Source organism: Muscardinus avellanarius (assembly GCF_963383645.1).
Source record: "Muscardinus avellanarius genome assembly, chromosome: 12".
NCBI classification, from domain to species: Eukaryota; Metazoa; Chordata; class Mammalia; order Rodentia; family Gliridae; genus Muscardinus; species Muscardinus avellanarius.
In genome coordinates this window covers 28,343,579-28,369,767 of record NC_137798.1, presented here as the reverse complement: position 1 = coordinate 28,369,767, position 26,189 = coordinate 28,343,579, and the positions used below count along the sequence as shown (strand labels likewise).

Here is a 26,189-nt window from a genome sequence, read left to right as displayed (position 1 = left end):
CTGAAGATTCATGTTCTCTTTCTGGCTTGGTCTTGAGCCAGTGGCAAAAGATCTTGGGTCTCTGTGAAAAGTCCTTGATGGTGTGGTAAAAAGCACATAGAGTTAATAAATATTAATTCATTCCCTAATCTGCTTGTGGCTGATTGGGAAATGGTTATGCCTAGAATTTATGTAATACCCTCTCCCAAGGAGCATATAAGCACACAATATCATTCCAAATAATAATATTTATTATATTAGCAACACAAATCATCTGTGACCTGATTTTGGGATGACCAATTGCTTATCAGTGAGTCCCACACCTGGTTGCACATCACAATCCCTTTAGGAGATTTTTTTTACTAATAAGATTCTTAAATGGCATTTGGGAAAAACTAATTTATATATTTCTACCTCCATGAAAATTTTCAATTATGATGGATGTTATGGTTTTAATGTTCCCCACAAAGTTCATGTGTTATAAACTTAATTCCCAGTGCAATAGTGTTGAGAGTTTTGAGAGGTGGGACCTATAAGAGGAGGTTAGGTCATGAGGGCAGGATGGCCATGAATGGATTAACGCCATTATCACAGGAGTGGGTTATCGTGGGAGTGGGTTTCTGATAAAAGGATGAGTTTGGCTCTTTTCCCTCATGCTCTCTTGCTCCTCTTGTTCTTCTGCCATGGGATGAAACAGTGTGAAGGCTCTCGCTAGATGTGGGCCTCTCAGTCATCCATCCCCAGGTCTGTGAGAAGTAAACTTGTTTTCTTTATAAATTATCCAGTCTGTGGTATTCTGTTATAGTATCACAAAATGGACTTAAGAAAATGGGTTCTCTAGACAAGTGCTTCTCAAACCCTAATGTGCATATAACTTGCCTGGGGATTGTTTTAAAATGAAGATTCAGTAGATCTAGGCTGATGCATGAGATTATTCATTTGGTAAAACATCTAGATGATGCTGATGCTGTTGGTCGACTACAATTGGAATAGCAAGGTCTTAGACCAGTGGTGTTCAGCCCCAGGGGAGAGAAGGGCTACTGGAGGAGAGAGAGGATGAATTACCTGGGAACCCAGAGATGTTCCAAGCCTACACCAATTCAATCAGAATCTCTGGGAATGCATCTTAGATATTGACACTTTCAAAGAATTTCCCCCAGATCGTTCAGATATGCAGATGGAATTGTGAAAACCACCATGCCCTAGAAATGACTTGACTATATCTAATGTCCACTTATCTGAAGCCAGGGAAGGAGAAACAGGACACAAGTCTTTTATACTGAAAAACAAAAAACAAAAAACAAAAAACAAAAACAACCCATGACTGGGGGAATGGCTCAGCGGAAGAGCATTTATCTAGCATGGGTGAGGCCCTGGGTTTTATCACCAGCACTACAAATCAATCAAACAACCCCCACCCCAAAATAAATATTTCCTCTTCTGCTTTACAGTTGAATTTCTCAAAACATGGATTATCTGCACAAGAATCACCTAGAGTATTTGTAAACACATATTCCTGGTCTGGCCCCAGATAATTGGGATTAGACTCTTTACAGCCTAGGCTCAAATATATATGTGTATATGTGTTGGAAACAATCTCTCTAGGTGTTTTGTATGTGCAATAAAGCTTGAGAAATACCAGCTTATAAAAATCAAATCAAATCTCTTCAGCCTTGTAGCCAGAGGTCTCTAAACAAATTAGTCACAGCCAGAGTTATCAAGCCAGCTCTTTCCGTGCCCCCCTGTGCCAATCATAGAGTGCTTTCATCCTAAGGTCCCCCAGCGGTACCCGCCTCCCAGTTGTCATTCTCTTGTGTAACCCCAGTGAGTGTGCGGTGCACGTATTGACTCACTTCACCAAACAGGATGTGTTTTGATGAGATGTCACTTCCAAGATTAGACTATGTAAAGACTGTGGCTTCTGACGGGATACCCTCTCTTCCTCAGAGTGCATGCGGTAGGGAAGCACGCTGCCATGTTAAGAGGGGCCCTGTGGAGATGCCCTCCTGGGGACTCAAGGCCGTCAGTATTACACAAGTGAGCTTGACGTGCATCCTCCTCCACTCAAACCCTGAGGTGATGGCAGCCTTGGCCAAGGCTGTGATTGCAGTCTGATGAGAAGCCCCGAGCTAGAGAAGCCAGTAAAGCCACATGCAGATTCTTGACCCACAGCCACTGGGAGATAATACATTTTTCTGAACCTCTATTTTTTTATTTTTATTTTATTTTTTTGTACTGAGAACTGAACTCAGGAGTAGTCTACCTGGAAGCTATGTCCTCAGCTCTTTTTATTTTGAAATAAGGTCTCATTTAATTGCTAAGGGTCTCACTAAGCTACTGAGGCTGGTAGATTTTTTTTCAGCACTGGGGATGGAACCCAGGGGCCATTCTACCTTCAAGCTACTCACTGAGTTGCAAAGGGCCTCACTAAGTAGCTGAGGATGGCCTCAAACCCAGATCCTCCTGTCTCAGCCTCCCAAATGCTGGTATTATAAGTATGCACCACTATGTCTGGCTTGAAGCTGGTCTTGAACCTGCATTCCTCTTCTCTTAGCCTTCCAAGTACTGGGATTACTGGTGTGAGCCACCATACCCAGATTGAACCTCCAAGTCTTGAAGAAATTGGTAATGGTAGAAATGCTGAAAGCCCCTCCTCCTCCTTCCCACGTATCTAACCCTGCCTCTGTCAAGCTTTGGCTGTTCTAAGAAACTTTTCTCACAGTGATTGTTCCTTTTATAAACTCCTACGGCAACACTCATTGTTATATGGTTTGTTCTGTCTTGTGATTTTGTAATTTTTTGTGATCTTTAATTGTAATTTCTAATGCCATGTCTTTTAAACTGTAAACATATTGATGAGAATAGAACTCACCTTAGAATTTTTCCTATTCTCATGGCCCATTGTATACAATGAATACAGTAAGTGCCCTATAAATAAGTGTGATAAAGAGGACAGTGCATTAGAAGACCACTGAACAGAAGGCATCAGGAGAGTTGACTTTCAGTTGTAATTTTTATACTCATGTCTACTGTGTGTTCTAATGCTCTAACTTTAGGTGAGGCAAAGATTCCGGAAAAACAAATGAGTAGAAAGACAAAGAGTTGGCCACTAGAGGCAATAAAAAAGCTCTCCTTGATGACTGTTAATGTTTGTAGAATGTTTAAGCCCCACTGCCCACTAGTCATGAAGTGGGCTTCTCTCTGTGTTGGTCCCCTGTATCCTCAGACCCTCTTGGTGGGATATATATTCAATTCATATATATATATATATATATGATATAATATTAATATATATTATATGATTACATATGATTAACTCTCTCTATATATTCAGTTGATTCACAGACAACTCAGAAATCCCACATTTCCCAGAATATTTGCCTCTAGGATAACTCAGCAACCAGCAAGAAGGAAGCCTATGCATTACCCACCCCCAGGAGCCCACAGCACTCCAGCTACAACATGATATAAAACATTCAGTACTTGACATAGTCATGAAAACATTTCAGAGAATGTTCAGAAAATGACTTTACTCATTCTTCTTCACTAAGGGTTAAAGGTGCCTCTAATAGTTTTGGAGGCTTTGATTAGCATGCTAATGGAAAACCATCCTCACTTCATCTAGTTTATGCACATGAGCGCTTTCACAATAATGATTGCAATGAGCTACAACACTCATGATAGAAGAAATTCTGTCAGTCTTGGTCTGCCTCCACAATGAGAGGGCCTTCCCGGTATTGAAGGATGCTGTTTTCAACCAAAAGTCTGTGAGAGAAAGTTGGAAGGGAGCTTTTCCTCCCCACAAAAACCCTAACAGCCTCTTGGGCCCTCTTCAACAGATAAAGAAACTGCAAACATAGGCCTTTGCCCCAACTCACCTCCAGCCTCACTTATCAGAGGTTTCTGTTGAGGTTATCAGGGGGTCTCATCTCAGATGTCATGCACAGTTTAGCCCAAGATGGCCTCTGATTGGATCTGACACCTTGTTTTGACCCTAGAGGTTCTTGAAGTGATCGGAAATAGATTTGTAGCACCGGGGATATTGGACCCACAGTAGTAAGTCCCGGCGTCTTTTGCTGTTGCTTTTTGAATGTCAAGTATAAATTGACTTTTTAAAATATCAATTTTCCCCTTTAAATTGTTCCTTAAGTTGTCAATAGAGTTGTTGTTTAGTTTGTATACTAAAATCAGGGAGTTGACTTCATTCTTCTTATACCAGCTCATTTGATAGTTCTTCAAGTCTCCGCCTGTCACTGTGCAGCGGAAGGTGATAGGATTCCCAACTGACACGGTCAGAGTGCTGGTGTCTGGCTCCAGAGTTATATCCAAAGAGACCCCTGAAACAAGAAGCCTGTAGTCAGAGAGGCTGTGAGAAACTCCCTCTGCCCAAGGGGATGGAACGTCAGAGGCAGCTTTAGCAATGATTCACCCTTCCAGGCTCCTAGTAAACTGCTCCAGGGACACATTCCCAAAGGGTCAAGGAGGCCTATCCTTACCTGTACAGAGGATGGCGAGGTGGGAGAGCAGACAGGCCCATCGCATGGCTGCAGGGAGTGACTGCGGGAGGCTTGTGCTGTCCCGGTGGCGCTGCCCAGATCAGCTGCTGTCTGCCCTTGAGAAACCTTGTCCGTTATAAAGGTGGTTTGTATTATTCACTTCCTCAAAGAGAGATGTGACAGGCTGTCAGGTCACAGTCAGGTTGTTTACTCAACAAACATGGGTGAACTACTTATAATAGACCAGTAACTATTTTGGAGACATTAAAGTAAATTTAAAAAATGTGGCTTCTGCCTTCAAAGAATTCATGGGGGAGGGTGGAGACTAACAAACAAATAACAAAGGATTGCTAGATGCTAGAAAAAAGGTAGACCCAGACAGGGATGCGAGAGTCGCTTCTGCTGGGGATACTCAGCCCTGGGCATTGAGTAGGACTGGAAGATTTGTGTGTGAAGGGCTCACCCAGAATAGAGAAAGGACTGTCCAAGAAAGGGCATGAAGGCACGAAGGATCAAACTCATCTCCTGAGGTGGCCGCCGTGCCTCCAGAACCCCCTGTACTGCCCTACAAGCTCCTCATCCACTGTCTCCTCCAGCCTGGCTTCCAGCCACTTCCCCTCTTGGACTCAAGGCTTCAGCCACAGAAAAATAAGTATTCAGAGGTTCAAAATGTGCTGCAGTCCCTCGTGTGCACCTGCTCTCCTTCCTGAACAAGCAGAGCTGCCCTCTTCTCCCCCCTCCCCCCTCACTGAGGGAAGTGGCCCCTGGTCTCCCTGAACATGGCGGGCCAAGACACTGATCACCTCTGTTGTAATTGTCTAATAGTTGGTTTGTCTCCTGCATTGGACTTTAAGATTATTTAGATCAGAAACTGTATCTTATTTATATTCACATTCCTAGGACCCAGCACAGAGCTTGTTAGTATTAATAGCTCAGCAGGTATTTGCTACTGTAAGCAGGACTTCTGTTTGGAGTCTCCCGACTCCCAAGGAGCCCAGAGGGCCGGATGCTATGTAATGAAGGCTGTGATTAGAAAAGGACTTGCCAGCGACCCAGGCTAAAACCTGGGGGATCCGTCCACTACCCAGTGCTGCAGGTGTAGGGAGAGGTGGAGCCCCTGTGGCAGCAAGGTAGTGCCTACCTGAGCAGAACCTGTGTGTAATAGTGTGGCTCACCGGCTGGGTGGTATCACGCCCATATTATCTGTATGTGAAAGGAGAACTGTTTGGCGGGTATTTAACCATCTATGGATTTGAATCTTGCTTTGCAACTTACCAGTAGCAGGGCAAGTTCTGTCTCTGAGTCTTCATTTCCTCATTTGCAAGTGGGGTAATTGTCATGACTTTGCAGGGTTGTTGCAAGGTCTAAATTAAAGGCCACATGTGAAGCGTGACTCTCTATGCCTGGCACAAATTCACAGCTGACTACAGATATTGTTTACTTCACTTCTTCTCTTGACTTGTCATGGCCGGGTTAGTGATAATCAGGTTAGTGACCTGTCTGTGTCACCAGGGGAGACCCAGAACTTGTAATTTCAAGTTTGACACAGAACAGTCCTCTAAGGAAAGGAGGCTTCTCCCAGCTCCATTAGGCTGTCTGTAGAGCTTTGGGCAGGTAAATGGATGTACAGAGTAGAGCCATGTTGGATATTTATGGACAGAGGATCAATATCTTCTATGCCCCTAGGCAAAGGACTATCACTAGGTGGAAAATACATATAAGCTAAGTCTTCTGTGTCTATCTGGGATGAAAAAAGATTAGGGCTTTGAGAAGCAAAAAAGAGGTCAAACTGAATCAATTACTACTGGCTGCTCCTTGTCCAGCCTTGTGCCTCTCCCTCTGATGGTCTCTGCCACTCTGGGATCTGGGGTATCAAATATTGATCCATGTGATCTCTTGAATATCTGTGGGAGAGAGTGCCAGGACTTCTGGTTTTCTAATTGGAGATTTCGGGACCTATTTTGCTTTTGAGTTGAGAATATAGCATCCAGTCTCTCCATACTCTCTTTGACTTCTTTGCATTAAAAAAAGAGGAAGGGAAGGAGGGAGGGAGGGAGGGAGGGAGGGAGGGAGGGAGGGAGGGAGAGAGAGAGAGAGAGAGAGAGAGAGAGAGAGAGAGAGAAAAGAAGAAGAAGAAGAAGTAGAAGAAGAAGAAGAAGAAGAAAAGAGAAGAGAAGGAGAGAGAGAGAGAAGGAAAGCCCTTTCTTTGCTTTATCTCTTACTCATTAACCTCAAACTCACACAAAGCTTTAGTATCAGCGCAGTCAGACCCTACTTGCACCTAGAATGAATCTGTGTTCAGGCGTGGTCCTTACACACCATCAGAACAAACACCATGGTCTTTGTTCTCTTGTCTCTCTGCTCTGTTGCTGGCTGGTTGGACAAGTAACCAAAGAATACAGGAGCAGAGATGAATGAAAAGAGAGGTGCCAAGCCGGGCATGGTGGCGCATGCTTGTAATCCCAGCGCTTGGGAGGCTGAGACAGGGGGATCGCACAGGTTCAAAGCCAGCCTCAGCTACTTAGTGAGGCTCTCAGCAACTTAGTGAGACCCTGTTTCCAAACAAAGTATAAAATAAGTCTGGGTATGTAGCCTGGAGGTAGAAAAGCCCCTGAGTTCTACCCCCCAGTACAGAGAGAGAGAGAGAGAGAGAGAGAGAGAGTCAGGCCTTCAGTGGCTGGAGTCCAGGGGCCTCCGCCAGCAAGCAAGTGCTGCTTCCCCTCCGTCTATCTGATTTGGGCTCTGAATGCTTCAATGACTGAGATTACTTTATTTCTCTGATTTGTTTTACTGAAATGTCTGGGGCCCATTGGTTGTTTTAAAGCAAACACGAGATATTTGAGGGAATTAGTCGAAATTTCAATGGGTGTCAGGAAAAATCACAGTGTCATTTGTTTCTAAAAAGATCTCAGCTGCCAATACTCCATCTGCGCTCACTTTCCCAGCTGTGTGGCACTGAGTGGAACAGCTGCCAGGCAGAGCGGCAGAGATGCGAGTCGGGACTCTTTTGAGTTGTAATTCTGCTGCTGTTACTGATTTGGGACCTTGGGATGTAAATAAATAAACTTTTCCATATTTAGTTGCAGCTCAGGGGTTGGTCCCTTTAGGATGTGTTCCTGGCTCCCATCACCCAACTCATCCTGAGATCTAATTGCAGTTGCACTTGCCTCCAGGAGCACTCCCATAACCATTAAGACCAAACCAAGCATTTTTCTTGTTCTCTTGTGCCTGACCTGGACCCTCTGTTAGACTGTAAACCCTATTATGGTATCAGCTCCAAAAGGAGAGGAAGTTTACCTTATTTGCTATGACCTTGGCTCTTGCACATGGTAGACATTTCATATATGTGACTGAATACAAAAATGAGCCCTGCCAATTTCATGTGATGAGACTTATGGGACACTGGGACATTTCAACTAGTTTAACCTTTCTGCTTACCCTGTCTTCTATGACTGTCCTTCAAGTGTCACACAGGGAGATTGGAGGGCTTTTGGTTAGATGCTGAGATGGTTGGGACAGACTCTGAAATATCCCATCAACTCCAACACACTTTCCATTTTGATTCCTATGGCTCAATACCAGGATACCTGACCTTGGGCAGCACTTGCCAGTCAATGTATAGTTCTCCAAGATTTTATTTTCCTTCAAACTTTCCATTACCTTTGGCAGTAGCCATTTTCAAAAAGAAGAAACAATTGCTTCACTGAGACTCTTAACATGGGGTAATAAATGGCAGGATTTGACACCTGACAGTCACATTTTCCTATTGCATGTCATGTGACATCTTTGAACTTCGGCTTCGAGGAGGAATTACTTAACAGTTCCTTCCTGGTGGAGAATAAAGAAGGACTTTCAGAGCTGTAAGTGTCCTTTAGAAAACTTGAACCACCTACACTGACATTCAATAATTTGGGGGCTGTGTTCCTAATGACCCCAAGTGCCCCGGGAGAAACAAGCCCAGGAAGAATAAAATCTCACTCATTTGCCAAACTCTCACCAGATCTATGCCTATCCTAACAATGTTAAGGCTTATATGACCTTGATACCAAATTTTACAAAGTGTCCCTCTCGGATTCTTTGTTCCAAGAAGAACCGCTTGTTTTGTGTCCTCCTGCACCTTTGGAGGGCTGTGAGGGGCACCAATGATGATCAGCTCATATGCTGGCTATGAGAGAGAAAGCCAGTAAGACAGCAGGGGATTTCGTTCCCACTGAAGAATAAACGCAGGAAGAATAAACTCAGGATCTGAGGCAGTAATAAGGCTTGTGTATTCAAAGGAGAAAATAGAGAAGAGACTTCTCATCCTCAATTCTTAGCTCAGCAGTTCACACCAAGGAGTTTTCACAGTGGTTTCTTGACTAAGCAGATGTGATGCAGATGTGTCTTTGTAGAGCCTGGAGTCTTGGGCTGATTCCCACTTGACATCTTTTCAGGGTGCCATGAGGTCATGCATTCTTCGTTTGTTGCTTTTTTGGAGGTGGGAACTTTTTTTTGGTCATCTAATATGCTTGTTATGTTGATAGAATTAATTCATTACCTATAATTATGCTCATAAACAGTTCTAATTTTATTTCTGGTTCTTTGTTTATAAATTATTCTGCCCATTGCTTATTTTATGAGGGTCAAGCAAAAATTACTTTTTTATTTGTTTTATCTATGTAGGAAGCCCTTAATAATTTATCAGCATCCAGTGAAAGAGGCCCTGAAGGTCTTTTGTGTTGTATTTCTTTGAGTTTCTATTGATATTTAGTTCCTACTAGAAGGAATACTGATGTAGAAAAGAAGGCTCAATTTTCTCAGAGACTGACTTGCCTTTTATCAACAACTTCCTAAGGACTCAATCCAGCCCAAATATAGATAAATGTGGTAGTCATTATTATGATATTGTTATGGTCAACAAGAGTAGTTAATATTTACTGAGTACTTCCTATGTGCTACGACTTGCTCTAAATACGTTGAGATCTGATAGATCACTTAATTCTTGCAACAGTACTCTAAGGAAGTTACTATTATTGCCATTACTTTATAGATGAAGAAAGCAAGACATAAAGTAACATGCCCAAGGTCATATAGCTGCTGATTTAGTAAGAGGAAGATCTGGGATTCAAATCTCCAGAAGTCTGGCTTTCCTCTCTGAACCCGAGCCCAACCACTTTACTGTGCTCCCTAATCTCCATCCCTCCATCCCTCCACTTTCTATCTCTAATCAATCTTTTCATTTTACTCCATATGTATACAGAGATATTTAATATTTTGGGGGGGGCCTTAAAATGTTGGTAAGTGGTCAAGGATCTATAATTAAGATGTCAAGTGGTGACCTTGCTTTTGTACGTGTTTAATTCATTTTTCACTCTGGATATCAAGGACTGTGCTTTTATTTTCAGGTGGAAGATTTAAGTCATTTCAATAGGATTTAATTGTCACTTCTCGTGGTTTAACAAGATAAAAATGAGGACTCACTACCTGCTGAATACATTTCATTATTTGAGAAGCACCTATTTTATGTTTTTGTATCCCCACTGTACTCAGTATATCAATTTGCAAGCCATAAGGGCCTTTTAGTTTTGAACAAATGATGAGATGAATGAGTGGAGGGAGTTCAAGATGACAGTGCACAATTTCTGTCTTGCTGGCATCTCTGATTTTTCCCGTGTCGTGTTTGCTTGTGGCGCAGAGTTTTTGTTGGGTGTGATACCCAGCATGCATCATGGTGTCTATGGTGCACAGTAGTAAACAGCTTTGTCTCCTGGCTGTACACGCTTAATGGTTAAGGTGCTGGAGGACAACTTTCTGTCCACAGACAAATGGTAATGCCCTGATTCCTTGCTGCCTTGAAAGACATGGTAGATATAGGTGAGCCTCTGGTTAGCTTTCTGCAGATACCAGTACACAGAGTCATAATTCCCATCAAGATTGTTATATTGGCATTGGAGCTTCACATCTGTCCCAATCACGGCAACCACTTGGGAAGATTGTGTGATTTCAGTCCTGCAGTAGCCGCCTAAGGAAGGAAAAAGGAAAGGAAGTGAGAAACGAGAAGTGTTGGGAAGCTGCACCCATTTACCTGGAGGCTACTTACAGAGGAAGGGCAGCAGGACGCAGAAGAGCCGGAACATGGCGCGCCTGCGGTCCTCAGTGCCGAGCACCACGCAGCCTGCTTTGCATGCACAGTGCACTTGGGCCACCTTATCTGTAACAGCCATGTGGCCGCCGCGTTGCTGCAGCAATAAAGGAAAGAGCTCCTTGGGGGTGGTTGGGCCCGTGCTATCTAAAGACACACTCAGACTTGTTCAGAGGCAGCAAATCAACAGGCCCCTTCGAGGAGGCTCCGGAGTCCCGTACCCACTCGGGGCTTGTGTTTTCAGCATCTGTTGCTGTTCCCTTATCAGTCCCAGGAGGCTTATTCTCTGAAAAGAAACAAGCAGGGAGATAGTCTTTTGTTGAAAGACACTTGGTGGGTCATGATCTGTTCGGTCCTTTTCCCTGAATTTTGGGACTGTAAGGATGAGGAGAGGCAGGGGTAGTTTCCTGAAGGTGTTGTGGCTTTGTTGCCCAGCTGACCGTCTCTGCTGGAACTCACTTTTCAGAAGCTGGATAGGAGGAAGCAATTTGTTCATTTTAAATGAATCAATGAGTCAATCAACCATCCATTCAGGAAACGTTTGAGAGCCAAGCTTTCTGCTGAGTGCTGAGGATACAAATGGAAGCAAACCCAGCCAGTTTCTGTCATCATGGGATCTAAAAGTCTGCTGATGAATTTTGACTTGAGGCAAGAGAAAAGGGTAGAGGGAGCCCATGAGTTGCTACATACAAAGTCGGGCATGGGAGATATGGGGGGCTTTTGGGGTCTGTGCACATCTAGGCAGGGCTTTTCCTGGTCCACTCAGCCAGCCTTGAGCTCACCGTGGAGAAGCTGTCCCTGGCAGTCTGCCCTATCCAAGAGTCAGAGGGCTCTTTTTCTGCCAACCTGCCTTTATGGCCACTCTCCCATCAAGAACCCATCCTATTTGTTGACAATTAAGAGTTCTGGAGTTCCTGACTTAGCACTGTTATTCTATTCTTGGAGCAGAATCAGCGTGGCTGCAACTGCTCCTACTGTGAGAATGACTGCATCTTTTGTGTGATGGTTTCCTCTTTGTTATGTACACAAAGAATACACAGACAGGAAATTTTAATTTAAGGATAAATAATGAACTATTTTTAGGGCTAATCTTCTTTTGGGAGCCGAGAAGTCAAAGTGTCTTTCTCTTTTGTTGCTTTTCTCAAAGTCTTTTCTGCAACCTCTTACTGGCTCTTTTTCTTTCTTCTATGACTACTTGTCTTTCTGAAAAATGCTCTCATGAACAAACTACAAAGGAGCAATAGGACAATGAGTAGAGAAATAAGGAGACACCGACGGCAGGATGCAATGTTAAGGGAAACACAGAAGAGACTCAGGGGCATCTGCAACCACAGAGGCACACACAGACGTGGAGTAGAGGGCTGGTGTCGTGACTCTGAGTGTGCCTGTATCAGAGCACACAGAGTAACCTGGAGGCCAGGGCTCCTCCAGAGGCTTGGCCATGACAACGGTGAGGATGTATGGGACAGTGGAGCTGGTTGGGAAGACTTATGTGTGCTGCACGGCGGCCCTGGACGGCTCCACCCAAGAAGAAAAAGAATACAGATGCTCAGCTCAGATTTCATATTCAGTTATAAAAAAAAACAGGCATTGCCGGTCGTGGTGACGCACACTTGTTATCCCAGCATTTGGGAGGCTGAGACAGGAGGATCGCGGTTTGAGGACAGCCTCAGCTACTCAGTGAGACCTGTTGCAACTCAGTGAGACCCTGTTTCAAAATAAAGAATAAAAAACAGGGCTGAGGGTAGCTTGGAGGTAGAATACCTTGGGCTCCATCCCCAGTACTGAAAAAAAAAAAAACTATTAACAATTGTTACAGGCATAATAGTTGGGCACTTATTCACAGAGCTGGCCTTATGAAAAAAAGAGGAACAGGCAATCAACTATGTAAAGACTTGTAGAGATCCGAGAAGACCTCTTCTTCCAAATATTCCCTATTAGTGCCTAGAGTTCTGCCATCCATAACCGCCTTTCGTCTGTAGAAACAAAATATTCCCAGATGGACTGACACCTGTTAAGTCTAATGTTAAGAGTGAGTAAGGATTCATTTCTAATGACAAGGCCCCAGAGCAGGAAGAATCTAAAGAAACTTCCAGCACATAATCAAGATACCAGAAATAGATCAGATCGTTCCCTCCTTCGCTCCCATATCTCTTTCATCTACTTTTGAGGTGTTTCTTGAATCTATTTCAAACTCTTTCCAGGTCTTTACTTCTCATCTTCCTCAATGCTCCCCTCAGATTTTGGATTAATGTTATGTCTAATCTCATTGCTTTCACCCACAGACTAATCTTCCCATCCAGAGTGATTTTGTTAAACACGTTTTAAAGCACATTTCCTCCTGAATTCTGCCCAGTTTCCGTGGGACAGAATCCATGTCTCTTAGCCTGGTTCACCAGATGTTTCCCCACAAGGACCCCTCCCTCCCAGCTACTCCTCTGCCGGGTAATGAGACACCATTCGGCAGAGCGAGCACTATCTCCAAACATGGCTCCTCACACCTCCTTGCTCAGGCCGCTCTCTCTCTACCTGCCATGCTCTGTGCTCTTCTCCACTCCCACCATTCATCAAAATCATTCGTCCTTTAAGTCTCTTCGATAGAACTTCCACCAGGGAGTCTTACCTAGTCCTCCTGAACCAAGCTAATTTCTCCCTTCTTTGAGCAGCTGTGCATTGTACTCTGACCAACATTTATCATGGTCTGGCTTTAGAAATTAGTGATATGAAGGCCCGTATGCTTCCTTTGGAAAATATATGCTTTCCTTTTCTCTCCCTGCCTAGGAAGGTTCATTTCTAAGCAGTAGAGTTCCTACGGAATTGATTTTCAAGGAGCTGCCAAGGTGTTCTGTCCAAGGACCAGCTGACACATATCAGTCTCACCTGAGCCCCATAAGCACACTGCTGGACTCTGAACAGAACTTGAAAGAAATCTTTTTCTGGTTGGATAATTTCTGGCAAATGAACCAAAGGTCCTACATCCTACCTCTACCAATATTTTGGCTTTAATCTAACTCTAGTTATAATAGCAGTCATCAATAATACAAACAATAATAAATGCTGGCGAGGATGTGGGAAAACAGAAACTCTTATACACTGTTCTCTGGATCACAAATTGATAGAACTACTGTGGAGATCAATATGGAGGTTCCTTAAAAGACTAGGAATGGAACCACCATATGACCCAGCTATACCACTCCTTGGAATATTTACCAAAGATTTAAATTCAGAATACTATAATGATATGTACATGTTTATAGCAACATAATTCACAATAGCCAAATTATGGAACCAACCTAGGTATTCGTCAACAGATAATAAAGAGAATTTGGTATATACACACAATGAAGTTTTACTGGGTCATAAAGAAGAAGAAAATTATGTCATTTGCTGGAAAATAAATGAAACTAGCAAATATTCTGCTAAGTGAGATCGTCCAGTCTCAGAAAGTCAAGGGAAAATAGAAAACCAAAGGGACTTCAGATAAATGAATAGAGAGATCAATAGCATAGTGAGAGGGGACTAGGGAAAGGAGGATGGAGGAGGGAAACAGTGCAAATAATGTTATGTCCATAAGTAAAGGTATCACTACGAATTTCACTAAATGTATGGGGGAGTGTGTGGGAACGGAGACACATCAAGTAACATTTGGATCACTTTGAATATCACTATGATATATAATTACAATGCACAATAAATGTATAAAAATAATATTTTGGCTTCACAGTTTTTTATCAGGGTCCTTTGTTTTTAAGGTGGCACAGTGTAATAATTTTCCTGTGGAGTAACCCAGCACATGCGGTTTGGAAGGACTAATTGAGATTTCCTACTGTGCCCAAAACCCACCAATTAATAACCAGGAATTCTTGGCTTTGAAGTAGTAAAAGAGGACTATGATTTCAAAGGTAACAACCTCAGACACTTCTCACCTGGGCCAAGGTGAGTGGCAGGGCCAAGGTAGAAAACTTGGGAAGGATTCTGGGCTTTCCAAAATCACAAAGCAGGAGATCTGTGGTCTGCCTTCAAAGTCAAATTTAGATATCAGACCTGGCATCAAGACCTTGGGCAACATCCACACACCAGAGATCTGGACCTGGAGGTCAGAGCCCTGAGGCAGGGCTGAATTTGAATGCAGTGGGCTAACCCCAGAGATGTCCCTTGCCTCTAGAGTCTTATGTGTTGACTATCAATCTCTCTTATGGAAAATTTTGGACATTGTTTTTTGTAGATCTGGAACAGAGATTTTACCCTAGAAGCCTGTCCCTTAATCGCAGTAAGGCATCTTGAGGAAGTCACAGTCTAAGACATGCTTTAATATGTGATCAACTTGACTTCCATAGACAGTAATATAAAAAATGTTATCTTCGAATGATTTTGTTTCAGTATCTGTTTGCTCTGAGGGAAGGTGTCAAAGGACCCTTTTTTTCTACAGCATTTTTATGAGGACAAGTCACTTTGAAGACCCATTTTAAACTATAAAGAGAAATTTTATAACAGGTGTATCTTATAAGAACAGGTCTTCCTTTTTTTTTTGCCTTTCTTTTCTCTTTAGCATAAATGCTGCATGAAGACTGCTAACAGTGTTGGGTTTTTGTATTTGGAGTAAAGGCTCTGGATGAGATTTAGAGCATTTTTCTTTTTGTTGAGAATTAGTTTATTCACATCTAAAACTATCCTCTCATTGTTTAGGAGAATATGAACATAGATGTTGTACACAGAGATGGTGAGTAGTCTATTAAGAAAATTTAAATGGCATCTTATTTAGTTAGAACAAGGGGCATATTTTCCCCCAAATGTGGATTTAGTGAGGGATATTGATTTTTTCCATACACAGTATGATAAGACCCAGTAAGAGCTAAGCATGGAGTTTGCCTTGCCTTATCAGGTCCATGAATGCCAGACCCCGCCTGAGATGGTGGAGGGCATTCCTTCCCTGGAGGAATTTTTTTTTTTTCTCCTTGTGAATCATCCAGAATAATCGAATCAGGAGAAGAGCTAGCCTTGGACTGAGAAGAAAAGACCTCCTCTGTTCTCTGCCCTTGGCCAGGTGGAGGTGCCTCTGACTTCTATTGGGGAAATTCGAGCTGGTCACTGCAATATGGAAACATGTTGGGAAATAGGGAGAGTCTCATATTGGGTTTGGGCTTAAATATTCTTGAGAGCAAAGAACATGTAATATTCTCACCTGGGACATTTAATTGTGCTTTGACTGATTAAGAAAGTGAGGTATGTGCATGCTGCCATGGGACCCTTTGCAATGAAGGTGGAAGGGAGAAGCAGCCTAGAGGAGGGTCTCATGAGATGACACGAGGTGCCAGAGGAGGGTCTCATGAGATGACCCCAGATGGTGTGAAGAAGAGCTCCCTGGCTCAGTGGAGTTGAGTGTCTTGAAGACCATGCTGGGGCAGGAGAGTCCTACTAATCTGGGGGACATGATGGGCACTCCCTGTTGCATATGCTGAGGCCGTAGGTTATTGTAAGTTGGATATTAACATACAGTGTCTGTGTTACAGCCCACAGGCTCGTGAGGACACATGGAAACATAATGAAAGACTTCCTAAAAATAAAGAGAACCAACACTCTTGAAATGCTTTTTGAAATAACATTTGTACAATGACAGCCACTGGTTTAACAGCCTGCGCATCCTTACCTGTCTTCAAGAATATGAATGCTTGGCAACTGATTGATGACTTCAACTTTAAGTGTCATAAGATCTAGAAAACAGCAATAGATCTGAAACTGGCCAATTCCAATTTAGATGTGTGTATGCATCTACCCACCCACTCATCCATTCATCTATCCATCCATTCATCCATCTATCCATCCATTCACCCATCTATCCAGCCAGCCAACCAGCAAATATTTATTGTTAAGAAAGGTAGTTCCTCTTTAGGAATGCAGAATTTACTCAGACATTACCCTCCAGAGTCTTACACCTGTGTGGGTGGAGCCAGGTAGGACTCTGCATTGGCCCTGTCAGAGAGACAGATGCTCCTGGTTAACGACATGATTAGGTCTTTCCCAGGGGACTGTGTCATCCATGGAGCCAGATCTACTGTCCAGTGAGCTGCCTTTTATTCCTGTGACCCCACAGGTGTGGGTCAGGCATCGCAATATGCCCAGCTGTGTTATGAGCTAGCTGAGGGTGTTCTAAAAGTTCTTGGTTTTGGCTTCCAACAAGAGGCTTCATCCTGAAATGAAAAGGCAAAGCTGAGATGGTGGAGGGGAGCTGCGATGGTCCAGCATTTGGCCAGTCCAGCACTGCCCTCCAGTGGTCAAATGCAGGAATGTGGGGGGCAAGGAATTCCTGGAGTAAAGTTCTGAGATGGATGTCTGTGGATTGATGAAGGGGCTGTAGAATGGCTCCCCAGAGAGAGGCTGGGGAAACGAAATTGGAAGCCATAGCTGAGAAATGAAAGTGAAGATTAAGATTTATTATTGATTGGGCACTTTGGGAAGGGTGCACAGAAAGAAATGGAAACAAAGACCAATTTGCTTTTTCAGTCTGAATTTGGTCAGGAGAAACAGTAACTGGCTGACAAGGTCACCAGACTGCTTTGGGGATTAGAGAGTGTAGTGGTGGAAATGGGGAGGTGGCTCCCTAGAGCTGGACGCCCAGCCTTCTTGGGCAGCGCTTTCTAAGTTTCTAGGGAGAATTTGACCTAAAATTTCTACCTTCAGATTCATGGGCAGTCTAGGAAGAAGTACAAATCTCCTGAAATGACATTGGATGCAAATTTCAGTGTTTTTTTTTATAAATTATGTTTTCAAAGGGGTCTGGTTCATAAGGTACGTTTGTGTTACCTTTGGGACCTAAATGGTTCCAGATTCTTCTGTCTTATTTGTAGGTGGTCTTTACATCATTTCTCTTAACATCAAGAAATCCCCTCTCCCAACAACTGGGTCAATGTTATTGGCAGATGCTCAGCACCGGAAGACACTGCCCTATCTCCCAGACCGCAGATCCATGAGTCAAGGCTGAGGCAGCCTTGGCAGCTGGTCTGTTCTTGGCAAGGTCTCCAGCTTGCGTATCATTTGCTTCCTGCCTTCTGTTTCACCTTAGCGCATAGAGTTAGATATATTATCACTCGCCTTCCGAGGTAAGGCCGCAGCAGTTTCACCCCGTCCGGGGGCCTCCCCCACTTTATTCCTTCTGGTTGACCTGTGACTTGGCTTCCTGAACCTTCAACAAGCTTGAGCTCTCCCCTGCCCCTGTGCCTTGTGCTCTCCTGCCCTGGCTCCTCAAAGATAGAGAAGTGAGAGAACTTCTTGACCAATTTAAAAAAGAAAACAGAACCAACAGTGAGCATTTGAGGAGCCGGTTAATAATAGCCTCATGCATGAAAGGTTGAACTGCCCACGGAGTTGCCTGCAAAGTTCAAGCAGGGGAAGCTCTGCTGTAGGAGATCCCGGACTTTCCCATATGGACAATCCAAAGTGTGAGGAAGGTCGGGTCTGAGAGTAGAATAATGAGGAAGGCTGGGGACCTCGGATGCAGCAGTCTTAGAAGAGACCAGAAGTGTGTGTGTGTGTGTGTGTGTGTGTGTGTGTGTGTGTGTGTCCCTCTGTACACTGGTGTGTGGTTAAAAGCTAAGAACTGGGTCTCTCTTGCCCTTTGTCATAATCCCTGTGCCTCAAGTATAGCAAGCACCTGACAATAAACATACTTCCCCATAGTGTGGGGTTAAGAGATGATGCTTTGGAACCCAGCAGTCTGGAACCCAAGCTCCTTTCTTTCCATTGCTCAATCTCAGGAAAGTGTTGTAGTCCTTGTGAGTTTCAGGTTTACCGTGTGTGTGTGTGGATAGCAGTACCCCCCCCCAAGTCCCACACACCCAGGAAGTTTGAGAGGATGGAGAGGAGGATGTGCGTCCAGTCCCGGGTGTCACGCCTGGCAGGCAGTCAGGACTCCGTAGGCAGGAGCTGTTTATATTATTTCTGTGTGTGAGTGCGAGTGTGGCAGATGTCTGTGGGTTCATAAGGATTTATCAGTCAAAGTCCAACTGAAATGTAAAATAAAACTAGCCTCACTTCAGAAAAAGAATTGTGTGTGTGTGTGTGTGTGTGTGTGTGTGTGTGTGTGTGTGTGTGTGTTGTTTCACTTTTTGCAGTGCTGGGGATCAAACCCAGGGCCCCATAAATACTAGGTGAGCACTTTACCACGGAATGACATCCCCAGCCCAGAAAATGAAAATGTGCGAGTGTGGGTTTGAACAGATTCTCTTCCTTCATGCCTTTTTGCCAGTTGCTTGTATAACTAGAAAGACACTGCCCACGTTTCCAGGGACCAACAAGCTCTTGAACCCTGTCTAGAGTGGGAGGCCTCCCTGCACTTAAATTCGCTTTCCCCTGCCACGGGCGTGGGTGGCCGAGGCTGACCCTTCCCTTATTCGACAAGCACAACTCTGTCTTCTGCGCAGGAGGATCGTGATTGATCCGGTCTCGGGAGCTGCAGAGGCTCCGAGGCTTTGTATTCAATCATCATTGAGAGCCTATTAGGAGAACAAGGTACCATGCAGCCACTTGAAAGGCGGAGAGTCTAGAAATGGCCATTACACAGGAAAATCCTTCCGCTTGGCTGACTGGGGCCAGGTCTATGGCTTGAAAGCGGTTGGCTCAGATGCCAAGCGACGGGGTGCATTCATTTTGTGCTCAATAAAACAACTTTTATTCAGGCATGTGAATTGTTATCCCCTCAGGAAAGGTGAAGGTATAGAAACAGGTTGTAATTTCTTGGAGAATCTAATTCCCCTGTAGCTAGAGACAGGAAGAGTGAGGGAGAGGGAGAGAGAAGGATGAAAGAGAGCTCTGTTATCCTAGGAAGTCCTAGGTAATTACCTGGCCTGAATTTCTCCTGGAGTTTCCGGATGATGCCAGATGTGTCCAGGCTTCCGTGCACCACCCCGCAGAGCCGGCATCCAGAGCCCACCTCCTCCTCCTGGCCGTTCCTCGTGTCTGGGAACACATCAAAGGAGGTTTGATATTCATAACTGCTGTGAGTCATTTTCACATGGAGCTGCGGGGAGCTGCCTGAACCACTGCATGCTGCATTCGGCCCTTTGTAAGACAGCTAAGCTGAACCAATCCCCCATTATGGGTGAGAGTAGATTCCTCCTGGGAGACCTGGATTTGCCCCCAGACCCCTGTGCAGAATATAATGGGTCCTTTTATTGAGAAATAGTTATTAAAACATCCTCCAATCTTGGACCAGGCATCCCCACCACCCACAGGGATGGCTCTGTATGGTCCTTCCACAAGTGTGACCACCTCCGGGCCCTGCTGTCAGTGTCAATGACATCAGAAGCCTCCCTGTTTGCCTCACTCAGAGGACAAAGGACCTCAACACGACTCCAGCCACGACCACGCTTCTTCTTCACCAGAGGAGGAAATTCTACTTGCTCCTGTTAAGTTTGGCTATTGTTGGAAAAAATGTCCTGCATGCCCCTCGCTGGGGCCTGGCAGAGGCTTGAGAAGTTAAAGCTGCGGGCTCAGTGAGCTGGAAGGGGCCTTCGTCATCACCCACTCCAGTCTAGTTGCAGGTGATAAACGAGGCGCAGAGAGGTTAAGTGAATCGTCTAAGGTCACACAGACGAGCAAAGACTTCCAGCACATGGAGGCCTGTTCCAAAAGCAGAGGCAAACAGCTCCAGGGTAAACCTTGCTATTACTTTTCCACAGAGGGCCAGGTCTACGGGAAAGAGATGGGGGTGTCTCCGTTTTGCATCTCAGTTCCCCTGAGTGAAAAATGGCTGTATTATTTACCTTGTCTCCAGACTGTTGAGGGTTTTTTTCAAGTGACTGTGAGAGGTCATTGGTGCCTTGGACTTTGGGGTTAACAAGAGAATAGTCTCTTAAGGGGCCCAAGAGAGGTGTCTGGATTGAGTGACCTGTTCTATGTTCTTCTGCCACCCCTAAGGCCTTAAGAAGCCCCTAGGTTTAGGAGGGTGGGAGAATTGCATAAGGAGTAGCAGATTGAGTGGCTGGGGGTGAGAGAAGTATAGGGGGGCGGAGAGTGGGTGGCATACAGCAATGAAACCCAGCAAAGCCTGGCTGCTCTGGACCTGCTTGCTGACAATCTCTAGATGAAGCTGGGTCCTCCAGGTGAAGCTAGCCCTGCACTCGGCATGCTCAGCGGGCGGTAGGACTGTTTGGGCAGCGTGGAGCCCCTGGGCCCCTATCTACAGGCATCCCAGTGCATTCGAGGCATGCTGCATCTTCCATTTGCCAGAACAGCAAGTGTGGCTTGCTCTTTGAAATGCCCGGGGTTCCCTTTCCCATCTGGGGTTTGTGGTGAAAGGTCAGACCGCAGAGCTGTCTGGTGGTAATAGGGGTTCTGAATAAATGAGCCCCCAAGGACTGCCAGGGAGCTGGGAGCGCAGCAGGTGCCCAGCAGGAAGGAGGCTGGCAGCAGAAGCTGCAAAGGGCCTTCGCCAAGTGGCCTCTGCCGGGATGCCCTTTGTTCACTAGCAATTCGCCCTGGACCCTGGCATGGCGATGCCCCCTGACCCCTGAGGCCCCGCCCTGCGTCAGTCTTCTCGCCCACTCTTCTCTGTCTTTACCTCGTCGATAACAGTATCCGGTGATATAAAGGACAACTGCGTGACGATGCCGAGAATGACTGGTTAGGTGCCTCCTGTTTAATAACCAGAGAAATATTGCTGTGCGGCATCTCTCCATATGCTGTGGCATCTGTGTCTGGCATGTAAGGGACTCATTTTCCTCGCATATCTCATTAAAGATGTAAAGCAAAATGGAGGGGCTTCCAGCCCGGCTTCCAGAGCTGCCTGCAGCGCGGGTTTCTTACCATCTGCTGCCATCTAGTGGCCACCTGTCTCTTCTGCATTGCTCTTTTCAGAATGGGGCTGGAGTCTTTTCACATGAAAAGAGTGAGATGGTTTACGTTAAACAACACAATCGTGGATCTACTGAGCTTCCTTGTTATCAACTGAGGGTTGGTGCCCTCTCCTGACATCCACCTGAGCCACCCTGGGACTGTCCCCGGGAGCTCGAGAGCTCTCTCCTCTGAAGAGACACCCTCTGTTGGTTTTCGCCCAAACCTGCTCAGCCTCCAGAATCTAAATAGAAAACATGAAAACCTGGCACATCAGGGAAGCCTTGAAAAAGCCCAAGGTGAATGCTTTGACCTGGAGACAGGCGGGAGGCCCACATCCCATGCTGAAATATTTCCTAACACACTGACCACTGCTCCGAGGTCGGGAGGGGAGAGGCACAGGGCAGAGGGGCCTTTGTGCCTTCCTAGGGTCCCTCATCCTTTTCAGCTGCCTGCCACCTATTTCCAGGCAAAGCCTTTGTAAGTGGAGGCGCCTGTCAGTCAAGGGGCCACCATCTGACCTTTTTTTTTTTTTTCTCCCAGTACTGGGGATGGAACCCAGGGGGTATTCTACCTCTGAGCTACAGCCTCAACCCTATTTTTTAAAAAAAATTTTTATTGGTGCACTGTATTCATACATCATAGTGGGATACAAACTTTTGTAGACATACATGCACACATCACCCAGTCAGCCCCTACCCGATCCCCACCCCATTCTCTCCCCATCCCTCCTTCCCATGCTTGGCTTAGTGGTTGACATCTAGTATTATAGCAATTTATCCAAAATTAACAATGATAATCTCACAGAACAGTTTCATTTGTCTGATACCAAGCTTTTGATGACTTAAAGATAACATTTCAATATTTCTTTTTGCTTTCTTTCTTACCAGAGAATATTTTTTCTATTTTTTAGGTGAAACTATCATATAATTATATATTTATTTTTCAGAAAAAATCTATCCTAATATGGAATATGGGTTTTAGATACCCAAAACGATCTTGAAAAAGAACAAAGCTAGAAGACATATATTTTCTGATTTCAAACCATATAAAGCTACAATAATTGAAACAGTGTAGTACTGTTCTAAAGGCAGATATATAAACCATTAGAGTTAAATAAAAGCCTAGAGCTAAATTCTTCCCTATATTGTCAAGTTATTTTTGACAAGGTTTCTACGAACATTTGGTGGTGGAAATAATAATCTTTTAACTAAATATTGTTAAAAATAATAATTACATGGAAAAGAATAAAATTGGACCCTTACCTAATCCCATATACAAGTATTAACTCAAAATAGATAAAAGACCTAAATATAAATCTTAAGACTATAAACTTTTAGAAGAAAATCTGGGTCATAAAACCTCACAGCATTGAAATTGGCAGTGATTTCTTGGATATGATTTCAATGGCACAGGCAACAGAAGAGTATACAAACTCCCTAAAAAATAAAACAATAATTGTATATCCAAAGACAATGTACACAGAGTTAAAAGTTACCAATAGAATGGGATAAAATATTTCCAAATGCTATATCTGAAGGTATATTAATATTCCAACTATAAATCCTAAAAATTAACAACAATAAAGGCAAACAATACCATTTAGAGATAGGTAAAAGACTAACATAAATAATGAATCTCCACAGATAACCAATCTTAGTTGTCTGTTGGATGGAAAATCTTGTTTCTCTGGTTCTGGTGTGTGTTACCTATTTCTTTTTTGTAGTTAATCTCTTTGAGTATTTTCTCTAGTGCTGGTTTTGAAGACATAAATTCCTTCAGATTCTGTTTGTCATGGAAGCTTCTTATTTTTCCTTCTAATATGATAGAAAGTTTTGCTGGGTAGGAAATTTTTGGCTGGAAGTTGTTTTCTTTCAGAGTTTGGAATATGTTACTCCAAGCCCTTCTGGCTCTCATAACTTGTTTTGGGAAGTCTGGAGTGATTCTAATTGATTTGCCTCTGAATGTCACTTGGCCCTTTGTTTTTGTTGCCTTTAAGATTCTCTGCTTGGCTTCCACATTGGTCATTTTGACAATGATGTGGCGTGGGGATCCTCTTCTCCGATCCTGTCTAAAGGTGGTTCTATAAGTTTCCTGAACCTTTGTATCAACCTCTTGCTCTATGTTTGGAAAATTTTCTGCTATTACTTCCTTGAAGAGATTGTTGATCCCTTTGGTTTCACTTTCTTTTCCCTCCTCTATTCCAATTATTCTTAGGTTAGCTCTCTTAAAATGGGCCCATATTTCTTCAATATCAGATTCCTGCTGTTGGATATTTTTTTCTAGATTAGAAACTATGCGTTCATTTTTGGATTGATCATCTTCTAAGAGCGAGATTCTGTTCTCCATGTGGTCTAATCGGTTGTTCATGCTTTGAATTGAGGCCTTTACTTCATTAATTGCATCCTTTATCTCTTTTTGGCTCTCTCTGAGTTCTTTTCGAAGCACTTCTATTATTTCTATAGTTATTTTCCTGATTTGATCTTCTAGAAATCTCTGATTTTCTGTTTTATTGGGTTCTGATGTTGTGGGGTTGTGGACATTTATTGCTCCATTGTTATTCCTCTTTCCCATGATTTTGGAAGTTTGTGCCTTCTCTGGGTTCTTCCCTTGGGTCACTATGACTTCGCTTAAGGTGCTCTGGATCTCGAGTCTGTAGTATCTCAGACCCCACTACTCCTTTACTGGGTTGTATCACAGAGTCTCCGACCCAGGGAGTCGATAGAGGCTGCTTTAAACTATGGGTGGTGCCAGGTTGCACGTTCTCCTATGGTGTGATATCTCTGCCACCGCCCCTCCCCCACTGGGTCAAGTCCCAGGGAGTACAGTACTGGGATTTCTCCTCTGGGGCCCGCAATTTGACTCACTGTTCTTGAGTTCGCAGATGTAGCTGTACTGGACTCGGTGAATTCACTGCTGCTGCCGCCGGTGGCAATATGGCGCCGCTGTCACGTCCTCGGCCATGAGTCTGGCGTATTTTTTCTTCTCTGATTTTGATTTCCACTCTGAGTCTCTGCAGCGTGTGCTGAGCTCAGCCACTGGGAGCTTTAGATGCTCCCTGTGCCGAAAGATCCCGCCTGGCTGTTCCGCAGCGGCTCACCTCGGCTTGCTAGCCGTCCGATGAACTCGCCGCTGCCGCCGGCAGTATGGCGCTGCTGCCGCGTCCTCGGGCGTGAGGCCGGTGTATCTCCTCTGTGGCTCTGAGCTCTGTTCTCAGTCTGCTTTCTCTCTGGAGCCTGGTGATTTTTTTTGTCTCTCTGGTGATGGTGTTTTCTGGCTATGAAAGGCGCTGATTTTGTGGTAATGGAGATTGGTTGTTAGCGGGACTCTTAAGCCCCGCTTTTCTCGGTCGCCATCTTCCCGGAAGTCCCTATTTTTTATTCTTTGTTTTTGAAATAAGGTCTCACTGAATTGCAAAAGGCCTCACTAAGTAGTAGCTGAGGCTGTCATCAGACCGTGATCCTCCTGTCTCAGCCTCCCAAATGCTGGGATTACAAGCATGCACTCATTTTCTTTGTTTCCTGTGATGGCATCAGAACATGTGTCCAGCCCTGACTTTTCAGCTGGGGGCTTGGAAAAGCTGTGAAACACCCCTTGAGCTGGAAGGCACATGAAGCAGAAGAGCTGAACATGCCTTTGCAGCCCATGAGAGCAGGGAGTGAGGCTTAGACAGGGCGCAAGCCAGCTGCGGGGTTTCTGCACAGGCTGTGGGTGCCTGTGCATCACTGTGGGCTCCCAGCAGAAGAGGATGGGAACTGTATCCCTGAGCTAAGGGACTGGGACACAAAGAGTAATGATGCTTTTTTGGTCATCAAACCAAGCAGCTAATGTGCTTGTCTTTAAGCCCTGGCACGCGCTCATTACTTTCATTAATTGATCCATTCTTCCATTTGTACTCAGCTCTTGGATATGCTGTGCAGCAGACACAAAAAGCCTGTGCCACATCTGAACCCTCCAGGACCTTGCGATCAGAATGGACGGAAGAAAAAAGCACAACATTCAGGCAGTATTAATTCTCCCAATGAAGAGACGTCCTGCACAGGAAGTAGGTGCTCAGCAAAGGAATGGGTCACTAGAGGTTACAGCAGCGGGGATGCGTGTCTTGCAGAGGAAGGACTCAAAGTGATCAAGGGATTGCAGCTGGTGAAATGTTCTCTAAGATAGTGGCCTCCTAGGTCTCCATACCTCACAACTCTGCTCCAGCTGGGGCCACCTCCCCGAGTCAGAAGACAACAAGAGGGGCCGTGGAACCTTGTTGAACCCCCTCACCGACCCGCAACAGATTTCAGCTGCTCCTTAGCCTCACTGTTTACACATTGATTAATATGTTCGTTCATTTATTCATTCAGCAAACCCAAGCCCATAGCATGGGGGTTATAGAGATAAAGCTAAACTATTTCCTAAGTTTTCATACCAGCTTGACATGAGCTTCACAGAACAGAGAAAATCTCTGTCACTGCCATTCGCTGTCTCTACCCTCGGTCATTCTGTTTAGTACCTGGAGAGTCTTTGTTGAATCCTATGGTCCTTCCGCCTCCTCTCTGCCGCCCCCAAGGTTCCCGTGCATTTTCTCACAGTCCTTTCACAAGCCTCGTCTCTGGGGGTGCCTGGGCAAGCTCCTGGGGCTTCCAGTCTCAGGGCTGGTCAGAGAGAGCTCTGTACTGGCCATGTGTAAATAGTCCACAAACAAAGCAAAGACCCTCTGGTTGAGTCTTGGTTAAGAGTAAAGCAGACTTTAGTTTGCAATTGATATGCCTCGGGAGGAA

The 26,189-nt window shown here is 44.6% G+C and overlaps 1 gene segment (V, D, J or C); it reads right to left on the bottom strand.

Annotated features, from left to right (window-relative positions):
- Positions 1-930: 930 nt before the first annotated feature.
- LOC308270958 (T cell receptor delta variable 2-like) lies at positions 931-4,521 on the bottom strand. The segment is given in 4 exons: positions 4,476-4,521; positions 4,032-4,316; positions 2,852-2,907; positions 931-957 (listed from the first exon to the last, which is right to left on the bottom strand).
- Between the last annotated feature and the right edge of the window lie 21,668 nt (positions 4,522-26,189).